Source organism: Schistocerca americana, chromosome 6 (genome assembly GCF_021461395.2).
Source record: "Schistocerca americana isolate TAMUIC-IGC-003095 chromosome 6, iqSchAmer2.1, whole genome shotgun sequence".
NCBI lineage: Eukaryota > Metazoa > Arthropoda > Insecta > Orthoptera > Acrididae > Schistocerca > Schistocerca americana.
The window spans coordinates 116,350,266-116,372,391 of NC_060124.1; the positions used below are offsets into that span (position 1 = coordinate 116,350,266).

Consider the following 22,126-nt stretch of genomic DNA (forward strand, 5'->3'; position numbering starts at 1 on the left):
GTTGTTTATATTTGTATTTAACCCGTCATTATTTCCTGCAGATGCACGTTGCGAATTTGGTTCATTATGTCTCATATCGTCCGCCACGTTTTGTGTTTCCTTGACAGAGTCTGACTCCCGTAGACAGCTTTTTAATCACTCTATGGTGTCATTACATTTGCTAATGAGCATTTCCTTGTATCTCAATGGCAGTTTCTTGTAGCAATGTTGCGTTATCTTCTTATACTATATGGTTTGTCCAGGTAACGGTTCTTGTTGATAAACCTCTTGTAAACTTTACCGGATTGCGGTACCATGATGCTTCGTAATCCGTTTGTAATTTAATCCTTTCTTTAATCCCTTCTTAGATGTCCTGTGACCAAAAGGTATTTAGGAAAGCCTCTCTGAATTCGCCTTCAATGCTCTGCTATTGAACCTTCCTGATAACCACAGACAAATTCCAGTTTCTACACTAGTGACCATGACCAGAGTAGTATCATATCATGCTGATCAATCCATGACTTGAGGTGTAACGATTTGTGGTTCTCTTTGTAAACCAGAAAATTTTGAAGTAGAAAAAATATTCGTAACTATGCAACACTGGACATTCTCTAAATACTGGCGCACGTGCGCCCGAGATTTCATGGCCGACCTAGCCTTGAACGCTGTTGTACTCTCGTTTGGTCTCATCAGAGTCATGTAGCACTGTTTCCGTAAGCAATCGTGGTCCGGCTCGGTACTTTGTGCACCACGCGCCAAAGACTACGCGCGCTCGGTAGAGCGGCGTACCCCATTAGGCGATTTCTCCTGCCGTTTAACTGCCTGAGCCGTGGATGTGGCTCCAGGCTGGGTTTCACAATTTTGTCTTTCACAGTCTTGGTGACCAACGAACTCATGGCGACGTGCTGTTGCTTCTGGCTGAATTTCTACAAGAGCCACCCGTTCGCATATTTGTCATTTGTCTGATCTCATCCGCCAGCTCATATTGCTGAATAGTGAGACTTGCTTGCTCGTCTTTGATTTCTAACATATCCTCCTATGTCTTTTCAGCTACTCTCTGTCCTTGTTTCTTAAGAGCAGAAATAGCCTTCTTGATTGCGCTCACTTCGACCTTTGTCAGCGCTGCCTGATCTCTCGTAAATTGCTCGTTTTTCCGTGCATCTTCCGCTACTAATGTGGCTGTCCTAGCCTCGCCTCTGGACTCTACCACTACTTCTCGCGTTTCTTCTGACGATTTCCTAGTGTTTTCGTCCTGCCGGCCGGAAGTGGCCGAGCGGTCCTAGGCGCTTCAGTCTGGAACCGCGCGACCGCTACGGTCGCAGGTTCAAATCCTGCCCCGGCATGGATGTGTGTGATGTCCTTAGGTTAGTTAGGTTTAAGTAGTTCTAAGTTCTAGAAGAATAAAATGATCTGCTGAACGGAATGAACAGTCTAATGAGTACACAGTATCGTTTGAGAGTAAATCGGAGGAAGACGAATATAATGAGAAGTAGTAGAAATGAGAACAGCGAGAAATTTAACATCAGGATTGATGGTCACGAAGTCAATGAAGTTGAGGAATTCTGCTACCTAGGCAGTAAAATAACCAATGACGGACGGAGCGAGGAGGACATCAAAAGCAGACTCGCTATGGCAAAAAAGGCATTTCTGGCCAAGAGAAGTCTACTAATATCAAATACCGGCCTTAATTTGTGGAAGAAATTTCTGAGGATGCACGTCTGGAGTACAGCATTGTATGGTAATGAAACATGGACTGTGGGAAAACCGGAACAGAAGAGAATCGAAGCATTTGAGATGTGGTGCTATAGACCAATGTTGAAAATTAGGTGGACTGATAAGCTAAGGAATGAGGAGGTGCTACGCAGAATCGGAGAGGAAAGGAATATGTGGAAAACACTGATAAGGAGAAGGGACAGGATGATGGGACATCTGCTAAGACATGAGGGAATGACTTCCATGGTATTAGAGGGAGCTGTAGAGGGCAAAAACTGTAGAGGAAGACAGAGATTGGAATACGTCAAGCAAATATTTGAGGACGTAGGTTGCAAGTGCTACTCTGAGATGAAGAGGTTAGCTCAGGAAAGGAATTCGTGGCGGGCCGCATCAAACCAGTCAGTAGACTGATGACCAAAAAAAAAGTTCTAGTGGACTGATGACCTCAGATGTTAAGTCTCATAGTGCTCAGAGCCATTTGAACTATTGTTTTCTTCGTTCTCTGCTCTTACGCTTCTAACTTCATTCCTCATCTGATTTACATTTTCGACAAACCCATCAGCCTTCCTTTCAATTTCCCTCTCATTGTTTCGTCCTGTCTCATTTCCTCCTTGTCTAGTCGTTTCTGAATTTTCCTAATTTCATTAATGAGGGTCTCGTGCCTTTGTTCTTCTTCCTGTTGTCGTCTCTTCCCTGCCTCTTGCATAAACTGAATGATCCATTCTAACTGCACACTTTCAGTAATGCACTCCGGATTAGACGCACGCGACTCACAATCAGCTGCTGTATGGCCATTGCCCGCGCAATCGCACTGTTACTTTCCCTGACTGTACCTCTTTCCATACCTACAGAACTGACGTGACCTCCCAACGGGCACCGTTTTTACTTTCGTTTCCTGAGTGAGCTGAACGCTCATCATCGGAGTATTCTTCATTTGACATTTGTGCATCGTATACAAAGTAATTTAAGTGAGCTTCTTCCGCTCTCCTACCTTGTTCTGCATCAACGACTGGCTAGTTTCCCATTATGGATGACATTAGTGCGCAGCATTTCTCACTATACTCTTTGCTTCACGTAAACGTTCCAACCAATTGCTGCTTCCGCAAGTTACCGACACTAATGCGATCACGCGCCACAACTCTACTCTGACCTTCTTTCAAATAACGCAAGCATTTATGCCTAAGCCCATGAAACAAAAATTACTCTAAAATGTCGTACACATCCCAATAAACAAATTTTACAGCAGCAAACGAGCAGATAAATCGTTTTAAAAAAAATTACAAACATAAATCAGAAAAGGGATAGTGCTTGATTGGCAAAGCGTTCATTTGCGTAGAAACTATACAAATTCTCCATTGAATTGATCCATTTTACTACTCAATCAGACTTTGCATGAAGCCACTGTGGGGCCGAATTCTTCTCAAAAGGAATCGGCTGCAACCAAGTACACCACAAATTATGGTTCATGGAGAACAGGGAGTTGTGGATACCATTTAACATACTACACCGGTGCAGCAATAAAGCATAAAACGACAACCGACTCAGGACGGGTAAGTTCACTCCTGTGACACATGATATATCCGAGATGAAATGCAGTTCCCTTGTCTGTATAGTTGGAAACTGCCACAAGCCCTCAGTTCACCATAAGTTGCTGACCACTAGACAAAGGCGTGAAGTTCTCCACCAAGGGAGGACCAGGAGACAGAGAAGGCAAATAATCACAATCACTTTCCACCAAGCCTCAGTATGGGACCTGAATTAGCAGAATAAAGCCACCTCCCTTTGTAGAAACCAAACGAACTATTGAATTTCCTCTTTTGGCTGTTCTCCTGGCTTGGAAGCAAATAAAGACACAGCACCGGGATTCCCTCGCTGGGGGAAGCAAGCCTTTGCTTGCATATCCTCAAGGGTGCCAATCGGCGACTTAAAAATCTCTCTTGTCTGAGAAAAGAAGATTTTAGACCAGGGACGCGTTGTTATTAAGGTAAGCATGGGCATGTATCGGAAAAAAACGTCTAACTAGGGACCACAGTCCGTCATTTACAGAGAGATCTAATCCTTCCAGCACGACCGTTTCCGATTTCTGGAAAAAGGCTGTTAAGCACCCCAGACAGTAGGGCCCATGTTTCTGCCACACGCTAAAAGAACCTGGTTTCATCCTGGCGTCAGGGGAGTTGCAGTCTTGCCTCCACTAAACATGTGTGCCAGTCACTCTCTGTTCGTATCATCCCAGCTTCTAATAGGAGAATCCTTGTAGTTTTATGACAGTCCCGCTGTTTGCACAAAAGCTCAGATTGCAACAGTCAGTCTCAAATGGCTCTCTCCACCCACTTCCCACGAACTGGCCACCTATGCGATGGTCTGTCGCCTGGTCCAGGTACTCATAAAATGTTTAGTGAGTCGGCGCCCTCCTGCTCCGCACCTAAGTGGTAAAAATGTAGTTCCACGGCCTGAAGTCCTTCTGCAGGTACAGTTCAATCAGTACTGCTTCCCCGAATCACTCGCAAAGCCATGTCACTAGTCACAACATTTTATGGCGCGCTAATCTCTTTCTCCCTGTTATCCGTCGTCTCCGCTATAGCCCCTCGGATGTAAGTTCTCTATAGGCTATAGATGCTGTCATATGAACATTCTGACCACAATTTCCCGAAAAGTTATAAACCACACATACCAAATGTAGTACTGGGGTACATGGAAATCATTACCTAAAATATGAATATTAACCTGGTGGACAGTGTAGTTATAGTGAGAGACTGGCGTGTCAGCTTTCAGGCTTTCATTCGCAGTTGGGGGTGTCACGGTGTCTGTTGTATTCGCATTGTGGCAGTATGTTCTCATTAAGTGTGGAGTGAAGCTCCAAAGTACTTGAACAACTGAGGCAGGAGCGAGTAGACGACAATGAAATTCTAATACACCAATGATATCCTAGGATCAATGCACAGGTGCATTCATGCCAATGCTATAACATTGTTAGTGCCGAAGTCTAAGTTTATTTCGAAACAATGCATCTGACGAGCTGCCCACATTCGATTTCATCACCATCTTAGATGCCTAAGTACTGATAAGCACCGTTCCAATAGCAAGTACGAGTATATCGGTAGTGACTCACCAGCACCATGGCCTTCCAGGTCCCCAACCAGCTGGATTTCCTTATGTGGACATATCTGAAGGCTTTTGTGTATTCCAGCCCTTACGATAGCTTCTGCAAACTCGGAAATTGTCAATAGATTTGGAACATGCTGAGAGTTCGAAGATGTACGAGTATTGTTGAGATGTACTGAAGCCTACCTTCATACGGACAGTGCCCATTTGAAACAGTTGCTCTAACGTGTTCCTCCTCAAGTGCATATCTGCATTTTGGATCCTCAGGGACTCTGTTGTCAAGTGTTTGTGCACGCAATCGTAATACGCCACATCGAGTAAACCGTTGATTTTCGGACCTATGTTTAATGGGATTATTTGCTCGTTTTATTGTCCGCTACTCGCCTATTTCGTGTGTATCTAGTAGTCAAATATCCTGCAGATCTTTGTAGAGAAAACTGGAAATTGTAGGGCAATAAGGGAACAACTTCTGGCAAGAATAAAGGTATTGAATCTTGGAAAAGAAAACTGAGCAACTGTTCTACGGCGATCAGTTTGGCTTTAGGAAAGGTAAAGCGAACAGGGAGACAGTCCTAGCATTGTGCTTGATAACGGAAGTAACGGTTTGACTACCTGGGCAAAGCGTTCGACAGTCAAAAATGGTGCAAGGTGTTTTAATTCTTAGCAAAATAGGACAAGCTAAAGGCGGGTAATATACAGTACACGCTAGCACCAGGAAGGAAAAGTAAGATTGGATGATCAAGAAGGAAGTTCTCGGATTGAAGTATACGACAGGCATGCAGCCCTTCGCTCGTACTGTTCAATCTACACAGTGAAAAAGCGGCGGTGGTGGTGGTGGTTGTGGTTAGTGTTTAACGTTCCGTCGACAACGAGGTCATTAGAGACGGAGCGCAAGCTCGGGTTAGGGAAGGATTGGGAAGGAAATCGGCCGTGCTCTTTCAAAGGAACCGTCCCGGCATTTGCCCGAAACGATTTAGGGAACTCACGGAAAACCTATATCAGGATGGCTGGAGACGGGATTGAACCGTCGTCCTCCCGAATGCGAGTCCAGTGTGCTAACCACTGCACCATCTCGCTCGGTAGTGAAAAAGCACCACGGAAAAAAGAAATTTTCTAGGACGTGATTATGATTTAGTGCGATGGGATATCAATGATAAGACACGCTATTGACATTGCTATCTTCAGTGAAAGTGAAAAATAATTATAGGACCTGTAGAATCGAGTAAAGATTCTAATGAATACAGATCGTGGTTTGAGGATAAACCGGAAATAGGCGAAAGTAATGAGAAGCAGCTGGACTAAGTGCAGTGAGAAAGGTAAGTAACACATAATGTGTACAAGAACAAAGAGGACAATAAGACTGTTCGACCAATAACGAAATGCTCGGATTAAAAATTGAGTAAGACAGGGATGCAGTTTTTCGCACTATGGTTCAAACGATATATCGAAGAAGCAATGACGGGAATCAAAAGAGGGTGGGATTAAAATTCAGAGGGAAAAATATCAATGATAGGCTTTGCGGATAAAATTTCTATTTTCACTGAATGTGAACAAGCATTACAAGGAATGTATGGTATGAACAGCCTAATGGGCACAGAATACGGAGTGAGAGTGAACTGAAGAAAGACTAGAGCAACGAGAGGTTGCAGAAATAAGAAAAGCAAGAACCTCAGCAACAAAACTAGCGAGCACAAAGCAGACGAAGTTAACGAATTCTGCTATCTCATAAGCATAATAACTCACGACGGACGAAGCAAAGAGGACATAAAAAAACAGACTACCATAGGCGAAAAGTGAATTTCTGGCAAAGATAAGTCTGCTGGTATCAAACATAGGCCTCAGTTTGAGGAAGAAATTTTTGAGCATCACAGCATTGTATAGTGACAAATCATGGACTATGCAAAACCCGAAACACAATAGAATCGAAGCGTTTGAGATGTGCTGCCAAAAAGATATCGAAAATTAGGTAAAGTGATAAGCGAGGGAATGAGTAGGTTTACCGCAGAACTGGCGAAGAAAGGAACTGATCCGTGCGCGCTCCCCTTTTATAGCGCGCACATCGAATATCGATAGCTGCTTTGCATGTCTGTCCTGCGTGGTGGCGGGCAGGAGGACGGAGCACTCCGATTTAATGCTGTGTGCTGACTTGCTTTATGACGAACTTGAATTGGCTGACTGGAGGAGTTCAGTGCAGTTTTTGAGCCGGGATGGCTGCAGCGTTTTTCCCTAGCTGTGCACAGCTGAATACGGAGGAAATGGCGGCCTGGCCAGCACAGCGTCTTACATCCTTGTGGCGCTAACCGCCTCATGGAATTTTACTGAGGTGATGGAAATCACGCGATAGCAGTATGCACATATACAAATTGAGGTGGTATCACGTACACAAGTTATAAAAGGGCAGTGCATTGGCGGAGCTGTCACCTGTACTTAGATGATACATTTGAAAATCCTTCCGTCGTGATTATGGCCGAACGACAGGAAATAACGGACTTCGAACGCGAAATGTTTGTTGGAGCTAGCAACGTGGGATACTCCATTTCGATGATCTTTAGGTAACTCAATATTTCGAGAGACATAGCATCAAGAAAGTGACGAGAATCACAGACTTCAGGCAATATCTCTCACCAGGGACAACGCAGTGGCCGATGGCCTTTGCTTAACGAGCGAGGGCAGCGGCGCTTGCGTAGAGTTGTCAGTACTAATAGAGACCATGACTGCGTGAAATAACCGAACAAATCAGTGTCGGACGTACTACGAAACTATCCTTTAGGACAGTGCGCAAAATTTGGCGTTAGTGGGGTATCTCAGCAAACGACCGACGCGAATGCTTTTGCATAACAGCACGACGTTGCCTGCACGGCCTCTCCTGGGCTCGTGACTACATTGGTTGGACCCTGGACGACTGGGAAACCGTGGCCTAATCAGATAAGCTCCTGCTTCAGTTGGCAAGAGCTGATGATGGGTTTCGAGTGTAGCGCAGACCCAACGTAGCCATGGACCAGAGCTTGTCAACAAAGCACTGTGCAAGCTGGTGGTGGCTCTATAATGGTGTGGACTATGTTTACACATATTATTGACTGCAAATGGTTATGTTCGGATAACTGAAGAGCATTTGCAGCCATCACGGACTTCCAACGACTTATTGAGTCCATACCACATCGAGTTTCTGGGAAAAAGGAGATCTGACACGATATTAGGATCTATTCCACAACTTTTCTCACCTAAGTGAATGCTATTTTCCCAAAGCGGAGCAAGTGTTTTGGTGAGGCTCCGCTTCGTGATTATCTGAAAATTTCTGCTTGTTTCTCAAACTTTCGTGCTTTGCAGCTTCTTGCTTAGGGTCGCCTTGTGGTATTTGGCCGTAGTGTGTGGCCGCTTACGTTCTTAAATGCTTTTCTGCTGCACTTGTGGGAATCATTCTCTGTAAGTTGTGTCGCTGTACAAGAATTTAAATACAAGGTTAAGCACCCGAGTGTGCAGCTGTCATGATTTTATGTGGCATACTATGTTTTTAACGTTTTCAATTCTTGTGACTTGTTCATCCGGTAGCAACTTGCATTCCTATGTTTAAATCTCCAGTAAAGTGCACATTGCCTGCTATCTTTATATCCTCAAGTACGTGTGTTGTTTGGTGTGTACCATGTGTTTTTCCTTTTTGAGTGTGATCTTCTGTTGTTTAATGTCCGTCAATAGCACCCTAGTGGCGTCAAGCTGGTACTCGTGCTGTTTAAGCATAGGACGTTCTTATGCTGTAATGTCCGTTGCTACTGCAGTGCATCGCGGCTCCTTCCTACTGGAAGGGCCCCGCGACCATGGTACCTGCGCGGTTTGCGTTGTAATGTCCACTACTAGTGCCTAGTGCACGGATGTTATTTGGCAGTATCCGAGTCGCCAAGTTGGTACTCGTGGGTTTGCGAGTAGGACAGACGTTTCCCTAACTGCTTAGTATTTACACTAAGGTGACAGAAGTCATGGGATATCTTCGAATTTAGTCTTGGACTCCTTTCGCCTGTCGTAGTGCAGCAACTCTACCGACGTGCTATGGACTCAGTAAGTCGTTGGAAGTTCCCTGTAGAAATACTGTGCCATGCTGCCTCTATAACCGTTCGTAATTGCGAACGTGTTGACGGTGCAATATTTTGTGCACTAACTGAACTCTATGTCCCATACATGTTCGATGGGATTCACATCGGGCAATCTAGGTGGCCTAATTGTTCACTAGAACTGTCCAGAATGTTCTTCAAACAAATCGCGAACAGTTGTGGCCCGCTGACATGGTGCATTGCCATCCACAAGAATTCCATCGTTGTTTGGGAACATGAAGTCATTGAATGGCTGAAACCGGTCTTCAGGTAGGAGAACATAATCGTTTAGAGTCAAAGGTCGGATCCGGTGGACAGAGGATGCGATCCATACAATGTAAACTGAGCCATCACCATTATGGAGCAACCATCAGCTCCCATAGTGCCCTGTTAGTAACTTCTGTGCAGTCTGAACTACACTCCAATCCGACTATCAGTTCCTACCATTTGAAATCGTGACTCACCTGACTAGCCGAATGTTTTTCAGTCGTCTAGCGTCCAACCAATATTGTCAGGAGCCCAGGAGAGGCGCTGCAGCTGACCTCTCTCGTTTTGGTCGTCTGCTGCCACAGCCCATTAACGCAAACTTTCGCCGCACTGTCCTAACGGACACGTTCGCCGAACGTCTTACATTGAATTCTGTGGGTATTTGACGCAGAGTTGCTTGTCTGTTAGTACCGACAACCCTACGCAAAAGCCGCCGGCCGAAGTGGCCTTGCGGTTAAAGGCGCTGCAGTCTGGAACCGCAAGACCGCTACGGTCGCAGGTTCGAATCCTGCCTCAGGCATGGATGTTTGTGATGTCCTTAGGTTAGTTAGGTTTAACTAGTTCTAAGTTCTAGGGGACTAATGACCTCAGCAGTTGAGTCCCATAGTGCTCAGAGCCATTTGAACCTACGCAAACGCCGCTGCTTTCGGTCATTAAGTTGAAAGCCGTTCTGTTCCTGGTGAGAGGTAATGCCTGAAATTTGGTATTTTCAGCACACCCTTTATAGTGTGGTCCTCGGGAAATTGAATTCCCTAACGATTTCCGAAATAGAGTTTCCCATGCGTCTAGCTCGAACTAGCATTCCCCGTATTAAATCTTAATTCCCGTCGTGCGGCCATAATCACGTCGGAAACCTTTTCATACAAATCCCTTGAGTAGAAATGATAGCTTATCCAATGTGCTACCCTTTTATATCTTGCGTACTCAATAGTTCCGCCATCTGTGTATGCGCTATCGTTGTCATATGACTTTTGTCATCTCAGCGTATGTTCTCTATGTTCTCCTCTTCCGTTTAATGCTTCTATGGAGCAGCTATTAAGACCTGTGTAGGGTGGGCAAATCGTTGTTGCTAATTTATCAAAATTTCACTAGCGAAATCTGCTACATTTGGTTTATCACACTTTTATAGGCTCTATAAGTTGTGTGATACGCAAACTTAAGTGAGTTGCATGTGTTAATAAAATTTACTATGTTTCAGGCAGTAGTTTGAATCATTGTCATGGATGGTGCGTGTATGTATATCGTATCCTGTCTATGGTTCAAATGGTTCAAATGGCTGAGCACTATGGGACTTAACATCTATGGTCATCAGTCCCCTAGAACTTAGAACTACTTAAACCTAACTAACCTAAGGACATCACACAACACCCAGTCATCACGAGGCAGAGAAAATCCATGACCCCTCCGGGAATCGAACCCTATCCTGTCTATGCCCAGTTAATCATGTTAACGAACCATTTTCACGTGTTTCACGGTATTAGATCATTAAGTACATTTGTTCATTCATTTGTGTAGCTGACCAGTTGAATAAAATGGTATGTCTCACTGTAAGTTGATGTGTGCTTGTTTTACATTATTGACTTTGGTTAAGTTGGTACTAGTTCTGCTGGTTTGCCATGTTTGACCTATTTGTATTTCAAACAAGCTTTTAAGCTGAAACTTCCTGGCAAATTAAAACTGTGTGCCCGACCGAGACTCGATCTCGTGACCTTTGCCTTTCGCGGTCAAGTGCTCTACCAACTGAGCTACCGAAGCACGACTCACGCCCGGTACCCACAGCTTTACTTCTGCCAGTATCTCGTCTCCCACCTTCCCGAGTTCGAGTCTCGGTCGGGCACACAGTTTTAATCTGCCAGGAAGTTTCATATCAGCGCACACTCCGCTGCAGAGTGAAAATCTCATTCTGGAAGCTTTTAAGCGTTCGGATTTGTAATATTCTGAACTTGCTCACCGTTAAAACTGTAATTATACTTGTTGTTTGAGACAGAAACTCTTGTGGGCGAGTACCTTATTTTGTTGAAGTTTTGCGACATGTTTCGCCTTCACCATGTCTAATTCTGTGACCAGTGATTCGTTAACGTTTTATGTTTCGATTTCATCGTAACCTTAACTTATTTCTCTTACGGTGACTCAATTATATTTGGCAAACGCGTAATCTGAGGAACTAAGGGCAATATTTACATACGGAGATCATCTTAATCTCGTCATGGACGTTATTTCTGGTACCTTGTACCTTACTGTTCAAGTCAAAAACCCAGATCAGAAAAATCGTTATCACTTTTATCATTTGGCACATACAGTCCTTAAAACATTAGTTGCCCTGTCTAACTTGATTAAGTTATGTATTTGAAGGTTAATACGTTGGTCAAACAATATTGTCATTTTCTGGAGTGCCGCTGTATTGGATACCAGTAGGTTAAGACTGCTCTAACGTATTTTCTTCTCAGTATATGACTTTAAGTAATTATTATTTGCATTAGCGGACTGGGCTTGAAGGTCTTACTCGTTACCTGTACTGCATTTGTAGGTATTACTTACCACATACTGAATCGAGTTGTAATAAAGTTTATTTCCGTAAATTTGTTTATTATTCAATGGAGCCAGTAACGTACCACTAACCCAACCTGCTCCCTGTCTTTTCTAGAAAGTATGCAAAAATCTGACTAGAGGAAGGGTCAGGATAATAGAACATATGTTAAGGCATCAAGAAACAACGTCCTTGGTACTAAGGGGTGCTATAGACGGTAAAAACTGTGCAGTAATGCAGAAATAGGAATACATCCGACAAGTAACTGAGGATGTTGGATGCAAGAGCTTCTATGAGGTGAAGAGGTTGGCACAAGAGGTGAATTCGTTGTAGGCTGCATCAAACCAGACTGACGACTGAACGAAAAAACAGAGGAATATACAGGGTGATTCAAAAAGAATACCACAACTTTAGGAATTTAAAACTCTGCAACGACAAAAGGCAGAGCTAAACACTATCTGTCGGCGAATTAAGGGAGCTATAAAGTTTCATTTAGTTGTACATTTGATCGCTTGAGGCGCTGTTGACTAGGCGTCAGCGTCAGTTGATGCTAAGATGGCGATTGCTCAACAGAAAGCTTTTTTTGTTATTGAGTACAGCAGAAGTGAATCGATGACAGTTGTTCAGCGTGCATTTCGAACGAAGTATGGTGTTAAACCTCCTGATAGGTGGTGTATTAAACGTTGGTATAAACAGTTTACAGAGAATGGGTGTTTGTGCAAACGGAAAAGTTTAGTACGGCCGAGAACGAGTGATGAAAATGTGGCACGCATCCAGCAAGCATTTGTTCGCAGCCCAGGAAAATCGACTCGCAGAGCTAGCAGAGAGCTGCAAATTCCACAATCAACTGTATGGAGAGTCCTACGAAAAAGGTTAGTTATGAAACCTTATCCCGAGGCGATGGATCGGCCGCCAGGCAGCCCGGGACAGAGCACTTCATCATTGGCCTCCAAGCAGCCCTGATCTTACCCCCTGCGATTTTTTCTTATGGGGGTATGTTAAAGATATGGTGTTTCGGCCACCTCTCCTAGCCACCATCGATGATTTGAAACGAGAAATAACAGCAGCTATCCAAACTGTTACGCCTGATATGCTACAGAGAGTGTGGAACGAGTTGGAGTATCGGGTTGATATTGCTGGAGTGTCTGGAGGGGGCCATATTGAACATCTTGTTTTTGAGTGAAAAAAAAAACCTTTTTAAATACTCTTTGTAATGATGTATAACAGAAGGTTATATTATGTATCTTTCATTACATACACGTTTTTAAATTTGTGGTATTCTTTTTGAATCACCCTGTATAATTGTCACATAAAAATGAAAATGACGAACGTAAGTGGTCACATCAGCTGCGAGATCGATGGAGCGAAGAAAAATATGCAGACTTCAACGACTAGTGCCAACTTGTTTTCAGTCAATCTTTGCGATATATCGTATTAATAGAATTTGTGTCCATTTTTAGGGGTCAGGCACATTCGATAATAATATTCGAACTATCCATACCTGCTAACAAGCAGTTTAGCGAAAAACTTGTTTCGACCCACATTTTAACGCTGGTGTTATCCCTGGCGACGGGTCATTCCTCCTACATTTTAAATGACGATGCAACATAATAAATGAAGCACTTGAAATTCTGAATCGCTCCAGGTGCGAGCCTCGATGCATTCCAACAGAAACCCCTAAATGCTACGCGGCGTAGCTCAGTCTGTCCAACCTGGGCGTGCAAGAAGGCTCCGCTCCCTATGACGTACTGACAACAGCGAACGTTTCCGGCGCACTCTGTGTGGACGTCCCTTAAGGTATTCAGATACTATTTTTTCGGAAAATCTGAAGTCATGTATAAGATTGGAAAAAACGAATCATCGCTGATGAGAAAATTATTTCGATCTGCAAGCCCTCCAGTCACATCCTAACTTCTCTGTAATTTATACTACAAGGTGGGGTTTCTGGGACCCCTTCCTTTAACGGGAAACTGATTTGAATTTTTAACTGAAGTTATATAACAATTATTTTTACAATGATTTAAGTGTGTTTAAATACTCCGGGTTGATTTTATTGCACTAAATAATGCCGGGAGTATTTTACTTTTCAACGGCCGTTGTGGCTGAGCGGTTCTAGGCGCTTCAGTCCGGAACCACGCGGCTGCTACGGTCACAGGTTCGAATCCTGCTTCGGACATCGATGTGTGTGATGTCCCTAGGTTAATTAGGTTTAAGTAGCTCTAAGCCTAGGGAACTGATGACCTCTGATTTAAGTTCCATAGTGCTTAGTGCCATTTAACTTTTCATTATACAAATCACAAACTTTTGCGCGTTTTTTATTTATTTTTATTTCCTTAAACAATACATCTAAACCGTTACAGAACTGAATTTTACATTCTGAAAAACTATGATGTCAGTATAACAAGTAACTGTTTACGTAGAACTAAATTCCATGGTTTAATTTGGCACGTAAAAATTGCATTCGGTAGAGACAAAAAGAAAATCTGCAAAATTGACGCTCAATGATGGGATCTACAAGTTTCTTCATCACTACTCCGAATATGTTTTATGTTTGCTAATACTTCAAGTACTTTATTGGAGAAAGAAATAGGTCTTCATCACAATTGCCCTGAAGTTCCTCTTCGGAATGATCGTCTTGTTCGCTAATGGAACTGTGTTTACTGGTCACTTACAATTTCCTCCATCCACCGAGTAACAATTTTATAAACTTAAGATTGTTAAAACTGACACGTTCCTAAGAGCAGGTTTTGTACTATACTGAAGAAAACATATTTCCTGACGCAAGACGTAAGAGACCCTAACACGTGTCAATAATAAACAAAGAAGGCGATAGCGCAGCCGGCAGCAAGACTTTATAAGGTTGGCGATTTAAGGAAGGTGGGAGAGTATGGAAGCATTCCGCAAGAACTCACCTTGAAGAGTGAGTTCAAAAATTTTCGCTCTATGAGAGACTACACGTCGTGATTTAGGGCTGGATCACATTTCGTACGCAAGAACGTATAACGCAGAGTGCACCAACTGAAAAGTAGGACTGCTCATAAGACTCTTAAAGAGGAAAGCAGAAACTACTTGACACCTTAAAAGTGGAGGCTGGAATGGAATTCAAAAATTCGTTGTGGATGTGTACAGAAGATTTCGAAACGCTTCTGAAGATGATTGAGGGACGATTTCAAAACGTGGCAACAGTTTCAGACTGTCAGATTCTGCTTGCCTCAACACGGTATTATCACTTTGGAGTCTGAATTCACTGCTAATTCTTGAACAATGGCCAATGAGCTAGTTAACTACGAATTGTCATAATAAATATAACCGACAACGAAAAGATATCCAGTCCATCACCAAGCTGCGATGTAATAGCATAAGATGCGAGAAGATGAATATTTTTAGCGAATAGTTTGCGTGCAACCATACGAGAACGTTTGTGAGATTTAACATGCGAATGAAACATAGTATAACTTTTTCAACAAAACTTCTTCAGCAAGGGATATAGGTCCGTTAACATAGAGAAAATTTTTTTCAACAGCGCTGCAGATGACCCAACTTCCAGCCTTCTTTTCTTCGATCAAACCGAGATGTGGATCTGATTCTTTCCGTGGCATTGCGGAAAAAGTCTTCCACAATGAGCCCGTGACAAAGAATTGTGGCAATGTGTCTGAACAATGAACAAGTGCATACTAAACTCTACAGGGGCACATGTGTAGGTCATGCGCGTTCAGGAGGAGCCTTAGCGAGCACAAGCGACGTGATGTAATGTACGAAAAACTGTGTGCTGTATTTCGAGGCATGTCATTAAATTTGTTGTGGCCTCGCTCGTAAGCAAAGGCACTTACAACTCTGGAATGATTGTGACTATTTTCTCTTTTTATATCGGTGGCAACTTTGTAACAAAATATGACTCAGAGATCTATAAGGACATCCCTCACCTCCAAATTTCCTCAACTTCACAAGCCTGCGTCCATTATAACGCCCATGTTTGAAATCATAGCCCCATGTGTATAATTCTTATTCTGCAATGAGGAATCCGATTCGAAGAATATCCAGAATTCAACTCTGTCCTTACTGCGAAGTAATTTTTAGACTGTGTTCGTCGTTTATGGTGCTCTATTTATAATAACTGCTCAGTGGAATAACAACTTAAAATAAGAAAGAATCTTACGCACCTGCCTGCATCTTATCAACTCAGCTACTTGTAACCAATAATGAACAAAAGGTAGAGCTGTAAATTTGCAGGAGAAAAATGGAGCACTGAAAGAGAATAATTGGCATTTGACTAGGAAAAATTTCACTCATTGGCTTCCGTTTACCTTCTAACAAACTTATCCAAGTTGAGAAGATAGTGAAATCAAGCTCACCAACATTGTATTCACTGTACGTGTCCGTCGACTTGGTTGGCCAGGAACGACTGTCTAAAGAAGTACAAGGAGCTAGCCCATAACTCGTTGGAGCCAATAACGTACCAATGGTATCAGCGAATCTTACTGTTTTATTACCATCCGCCATTTCCCTTTTTATTTTTCGTTTGTATTGTTCTCAAGCAAGAGGTCGGCTGCGGCTAGTTGCCATCGCCAACTGAGCGCGAATTTTAAATCATGTCTTTATTTTATGCTTTTTCTGAGATAGGAGATATTATTCGTTTACTACGTGGTACCCTACTTTATTGTTAAGTTTATCGCCAACGTCATTTCTTTCACACCTCATTACTTTCGTCTTTCTTAGGGTTACTGTATATCCACATTCTTTGTACAGAAGACTCTTCACTCCATTCAACACCGAGGGAGGTGGCACAGTGGTTAGCAGCCTGGACCCGCGTGCGGGAGGACGGCGGTTCAAACACGCCTCTGGCCATCCTAATTTATATTTTCTGTAATTTTCCTAAATCCCTTGAGGCAAAAGCCGAGATGATTCCTTTAAAAGGGCACGGCCGACTTCCTTCCCCATCCTTCCCTAATCTGATGGGACTGATGACATTGCTGTTTGGTCCCATTCCATTCAACATTTCCTGTAACTCTTGCTCTTCCCACTATCACCAAAGATAAGAATGGTATCAACGAATCTTACTGTATCATTGCCATCCGCCATGTCTCTATCTTTCGTTTGTGTTGTTCTCTTTCGGTTCTAGTTCCTGTACATACAGAAGAAAAAGTGTCGCAATTGGAGATCGATGTGCGATTCCTCATCCAGACTCAAGACAAAAGTTTATGTAGCAAATTCATATCGCGTGTAATATGAAAACGAAGAACTGGCGACACTGTCATCTTTTAGCGCATCTGAATGTGAGAAATTGTTGCCACCCGGCAGTACGGTACTAGCCGTCGTAGCTCGCTGAGTAGACTGCCGGGACACAAAACCCAAAACAAAAAATACACAATGGAACCATGCTTTGAATCCTTGTTAGGACCGGTTTTTTTTCTAGACATCTCTTGCTTAGTTCTCGATGTCTATAATCAGAACTTCATTTAGTCATATGAGCGTATCACCTAACAGTGGGGCCCATTAAATTTCTTGTGTGTATCCAGTAACCGCTCAGTGTACAACCATAACTGTTACTGGGAAGTTCATATAGACGGGTTCCCGAAGTCGAATCAAACTATGAATACGTAGATATTTATAAATAACTTGAAATGGACCGAAGAATCTATTTTTACTATTGAAGGTATTTTCAACTTTGTGACGGCCACTATTGGTCGGAACAACTGCCGGTTCAGCAATGAATGAAACGTGGTAGTCAAGGAGGGCAGGATCCGGTTTCGATTGTCGACGAGGCTAATCGATTGCTATGGGTTCCCTTTTACAACTACTCACATTTATTTTAACGTTAATTCCAGACTTAATGAACAAATGAACAACTGTGTAATTCATAGTGGATTCAGTGCGTTACAATTGACCAAATGAAAATAAAATGCAGGCACAGCAAATAATGTAAAAGCAAACCAATCTGATCCCCATTAGAATTTTAAGGCAAGTAACCACACTCACGGCTGAATTCCTTTAACGCCAAGAACGGCAATTACAAAGAAAATTTAACAAACACACTGTATAACAGCAATGCAATAGCAAAGATTAATTTCAAAAGACAGGCAACTGATCACCAAACGGGTGAGACAACATGGTGGTACACTTTGTAGTACAACCTTTTAAACCTGCTGTATCCCCAAGAATGGCAATTATATAAAGAATTTAATAAAAGATACAGTAAAACAGCAAATACAACGTCGAAGGTTAATTTAAAAGGACAAGCAACTGATCACCAAACAGGTGAGACAAAATGAGGGTAAACTTGGTTCAAATGGCTCTGAGCACTATGGAACTTCTTAGGTCATCAGTCCCATAGAACTTACAACTACTGAAACCTAACTAACCTAAGGACACCACGCACATCCATGTCCGAGGTAAAATAATAAAACACAAGGGCCAGTCACAGACGGTGCACCAGGAATCGACCTCTGAGTGGGTCGGGCAAAATACAATTTCGCGAGTGGTGAGATAGGTAGCCAAGAGTTGCATTCACTTCACAAGATGGTTATCAGACTAGTGCCAGTCTAACGAATGACTAATGATAATCTTGCTGAGGCTACCTGATGTCCAAAATACCAAATACAAAGATATAAAAATACGCCAAATCCAGAACCGGTGGTCTGGACTCCGTCCGCAGAATACTGTGTTTAGAGCGCCCGCAACGAGAAAGGAATCATTACCACCAGAACAGAAGAATCGCCAACCAACCTACAATCAAGAAAGCTGTCGAAACTACACGCCTCACCGGATAGCAGCGGCAAGGCGAGGAAACGTACACTACCGTTACATACATTTACCCCCAGCGCAGGTAACTGGGGCGTTAGCGGCCACGAGGCAGGAAAAATACCGCTGGTTGAGCTTAACAAATAGTAACAACCTGAACGCAGTAAATATTAATTAAAAGTTCAAGAAAGCTTATCAGATCTGCGTTTCCCAAGCACTCCACTCGCTGCTCTTCGCCTCGACAACACTACGAGCAGCAACACGAACCCATGTGACAGGAGAATCGGAAGATCTCGCAGTGGTGGAGGTTTATCTATTTGAATCCAAATTCACTCAACTTATAGCTTGCAGGGTCGGGTTACGACGAGGTCGTGCACCTTCGTGGCCACAGCCCTTCGATCCCGCAGTTCATGCGCCCCAGTAGCTGTCCCGGCGTGTACTCGCACTGCGTGGACCTGGCTCCTCCTGAGGCCTCAACCGAACTGCATACTGACAAGACACGGAAGAACAACGACGTCGCCCCAAAGATAGGGCTACAGTTAGTACATATCGATAATCACCGCTGTGGCCACTAGAGGACATACAACGCTTGCTAAACCAAGTGGCGCCAGTCAATACGAGAAGAAGACAAACAACTGCAACCATGTCAGTTAAACGATACGATCTGGCCTCCAACAGAGGACTGAAACCTACAAACAGCACCAACGCGAGCAGCAGCACGGATCAATGAATATGGTTTTCAGATACGCTTTGTCATAAGGCAGTGGGCTGGAAACGTGATGGGCGTGCCTTTGAGCTCTTACCTATTGCCGCACGAGTCTAATTCCCTCTGTGTCGTACGTTTCTTTGTAGTACCTTGTCTACTGTATTATTAAACGCTCTACTTGTTGTTCAGCGACGCCTATGGTTTCAGCATGATGGTACAAAGCCACTCTTCTTGTTTATTCGAAATACTTTCCTGAATACTGGTTTTTACACCAGGTTTATTATCTGAATTAGACCATAAGCGTCTACACAACGTTGTGCCCTATAGCTCAACGTTATCATTTAATCAAGTTTGTTGTTCTACCTGAATTTCGAGTTGGGTGCCAGATTGTTTCCTTTCTAAATGTTTCCTTACTTTTCGTTCTTTCGAAGTGAGTAATTTCCATGCGACTTCATGACCATCGTTTTGACCAAAGCTATTTACTCTCTCGCTCATCGTGTATAAGTTTGAGGTACAAGATGATATTTACGGGTTCTTCTTTCTGTGCCTCAAATGATGGTACGAATGTGTGTGTGCGTATAATATGACGAAATTTTTCATTTTATTTTCCTGTGTTCTCCCACGTCTTGAGATACAGTTATTAGTAGGGAGATGGGGCTCCAGGCGCAATTTTGATGTCAAATTGATATGTAAATGATAGATTCCAGCTATCAGTCGTCCTTTGTAATTTTTATTGGCAGAAATAGATTTCAGCTAGAAACTAGCCATTCTCAATGCACTATCATTTTTGATCAATGCATGTAATGCCTGTTGGTCGGGCTTCATCCACAGTTCATTGAGTATTCAAAAATGATAGTGCATTGAAAATGGCTAGTTTCTAGCTGAAATGTAGATCTGCCAATAAAAATTCCGAAGGACGACTGATAGCTGAAATTATTATATATAAGTCAAAATAACAGTCGCTCCGTGCAACAGCTTCTGAATGGAGGGTAACCTGATCAAATTGATATGAAAATTAACTATATTGATTACTTAATTACCCCCACTCCCCTCATCCCCACCCCCTTACCCCGAACCCCGCCCATGGATGACGTCATTCATTTTCCCCAAACAGCACTTAGGTCCTCTGCCCCTACTCCCTTGCCCCCTACACCTCCTCACACCTCCTCCTTCTCCTCTCCCATCTACCCTTTTGCTGGTAGTTCCGAATTTTAGCGGGAATTTGAAATTTTCGCAGAAAAATCGAATTTCCGCTGTAAAATGCAATTGTCAATTCGTAGTACGTAATTCTAACGGATATTGTTGACTGAAATTGTTTATAAAAGGGAGATACGTGGTAGAAATCTAAAAAGAAGTTCGTAGGATGTTAAATCGCTGAATTATGCACTGCAGAGAAAAGAAATTGCATTTCATAGTACAGGGATACCCTTATTTATCTTCTGATCACATCATATACTACAGTCGCTCCGCCGAGTGCTCCATGCCTATTTAATGCACAGTGGACTATCCAGTGCGATCATATCTGTCCTGTAAGGTGTTTCAGTCGCACAGTGGCTTATCGATGAATGAGCAGTGACATGCCCTGCACCACGCGCCCTGCTTGGCGCAGTATCTGGAGGTCGGCTTTGGAACCACAGAAGCCGCCCATCAGGCTGGACCACAGCTTGCTCAGGCGACCACATGCAGTGAGCCATCTCCTCTTGCCCCCCAACTGCCTCTCAGCGCCATACACCTACCCACACTAGGCCACCTCCCAGCCCTCTGCTTCTATTCAGCGCCACAAGGTTGAGCCCGCAGTGCCGAGCCAGCGATCAAAGAGATATCAGTAGATGAACGTAATTTGAGCCACCATTCCCTAGGTGCATGGTGGTGGGCATCAACAACAAACAATAGATTTGTTTTCCAAGGTTATCATCTTTCTCCCACAGCTGGGTCCTAGTGAATACCAACATGTATTTCAAGGGATGCAGCTGGCAGCAGAAGTGCCAGGCTATCTGCCTGTTACAGAACGAACAAAGGCTGTTTTCCTAAAGATAGCATTTGCGTAAAATTTTCTGACCATATGCAGCCACTTGCCATCAGACAAAGCAAGTTTTCTGAAAGCCCCTCTACCTGTTTGTCTCAATTTTTTCTCGCTCATAGCAGCGTTCTGTTTCCCAATCACCTGCACTGAGTCTGCTTCAGTCAGAGCAACGATCTCCCATCCCCCAGGCTGGCGCTGGTGAAGGTTCCAGCATGCAGCAGCATCAACAAATGTCCTCTCCACTGCCTGGATGCTCCCACAGCAGCTCACCATCGCCGCCTCCTGCTTCTCTGGTTCTAACTGTTCACCCTGGTTGGCAGTGCAAGGTATGTGTACCTCAGCGCATACCCCTTATTCCAGAAGGCGTCTCCTCCCCAACGCCATCATCCACCAGGTGGATGCTGATGTGACCTAGTTGCAGTGTTAATGATAACGAACCTGTGGCCAGCAGTAGTGTTCCATCTAGTCCTTGATCAGATTAGTAGTATCATGACCCCTCTAGAACACTCAGGAGTTGCTATGGCCTTTGAGAGGCTTTATTATTCACTAGAATTGAGAATTCGGGCTGGGGGGGGGGGGGGGGGAGGGGCTGTATCGTGACCCAGTCAGAATTTTAGAATCCTGCCTCCTGGTGCTCGAGTCAGAGCTGGTCAAAGTCCTAAATGATTCGAAGTATAAAGCCATTAAGTGGAACACAGTATTCTGCTGTGAGTTTACTCAAACCCCCAAACAGCAGGGTGCTGCTGAGGAGAAATGCCTGCACTACGTTTGGGATAATAATGGCGTTCTTACCACCAGGAAAGATGACTGTTTGTTGTATACAAAGGCTTTGAATGTCTGATTGCCCTGTCACCCATTCTGGAGGTAATCCCTGAGCCTCACTTACCACTTTCGCACAAAAACACATACCCTATGCAACAGCATACCAAATTACTTTCTCTTATGATTCAAGTCTTATATACTATGAATCTAATACCGGAGGTAATCCG

The 22,126-nt window shown here is 43.5% G+C and overlaps 1 non-coding gene across 1 annotated transcript; it reads right to left on the reverse strand.

The window, feature by feature from the left end:
• Window positions 1-5,798: 5,798 nt before the first annotated feature.
• Window positions 5,799-5,871, reverse strand: Trnaa-cgc. Its single transcript has one exon. It is a non-coding gene; the product is annotated as a tRNA-Ala (tRNA).
• Between the last annotated feature and the right edge of the window lie 16,255 nt (window positions 5,872-22,126).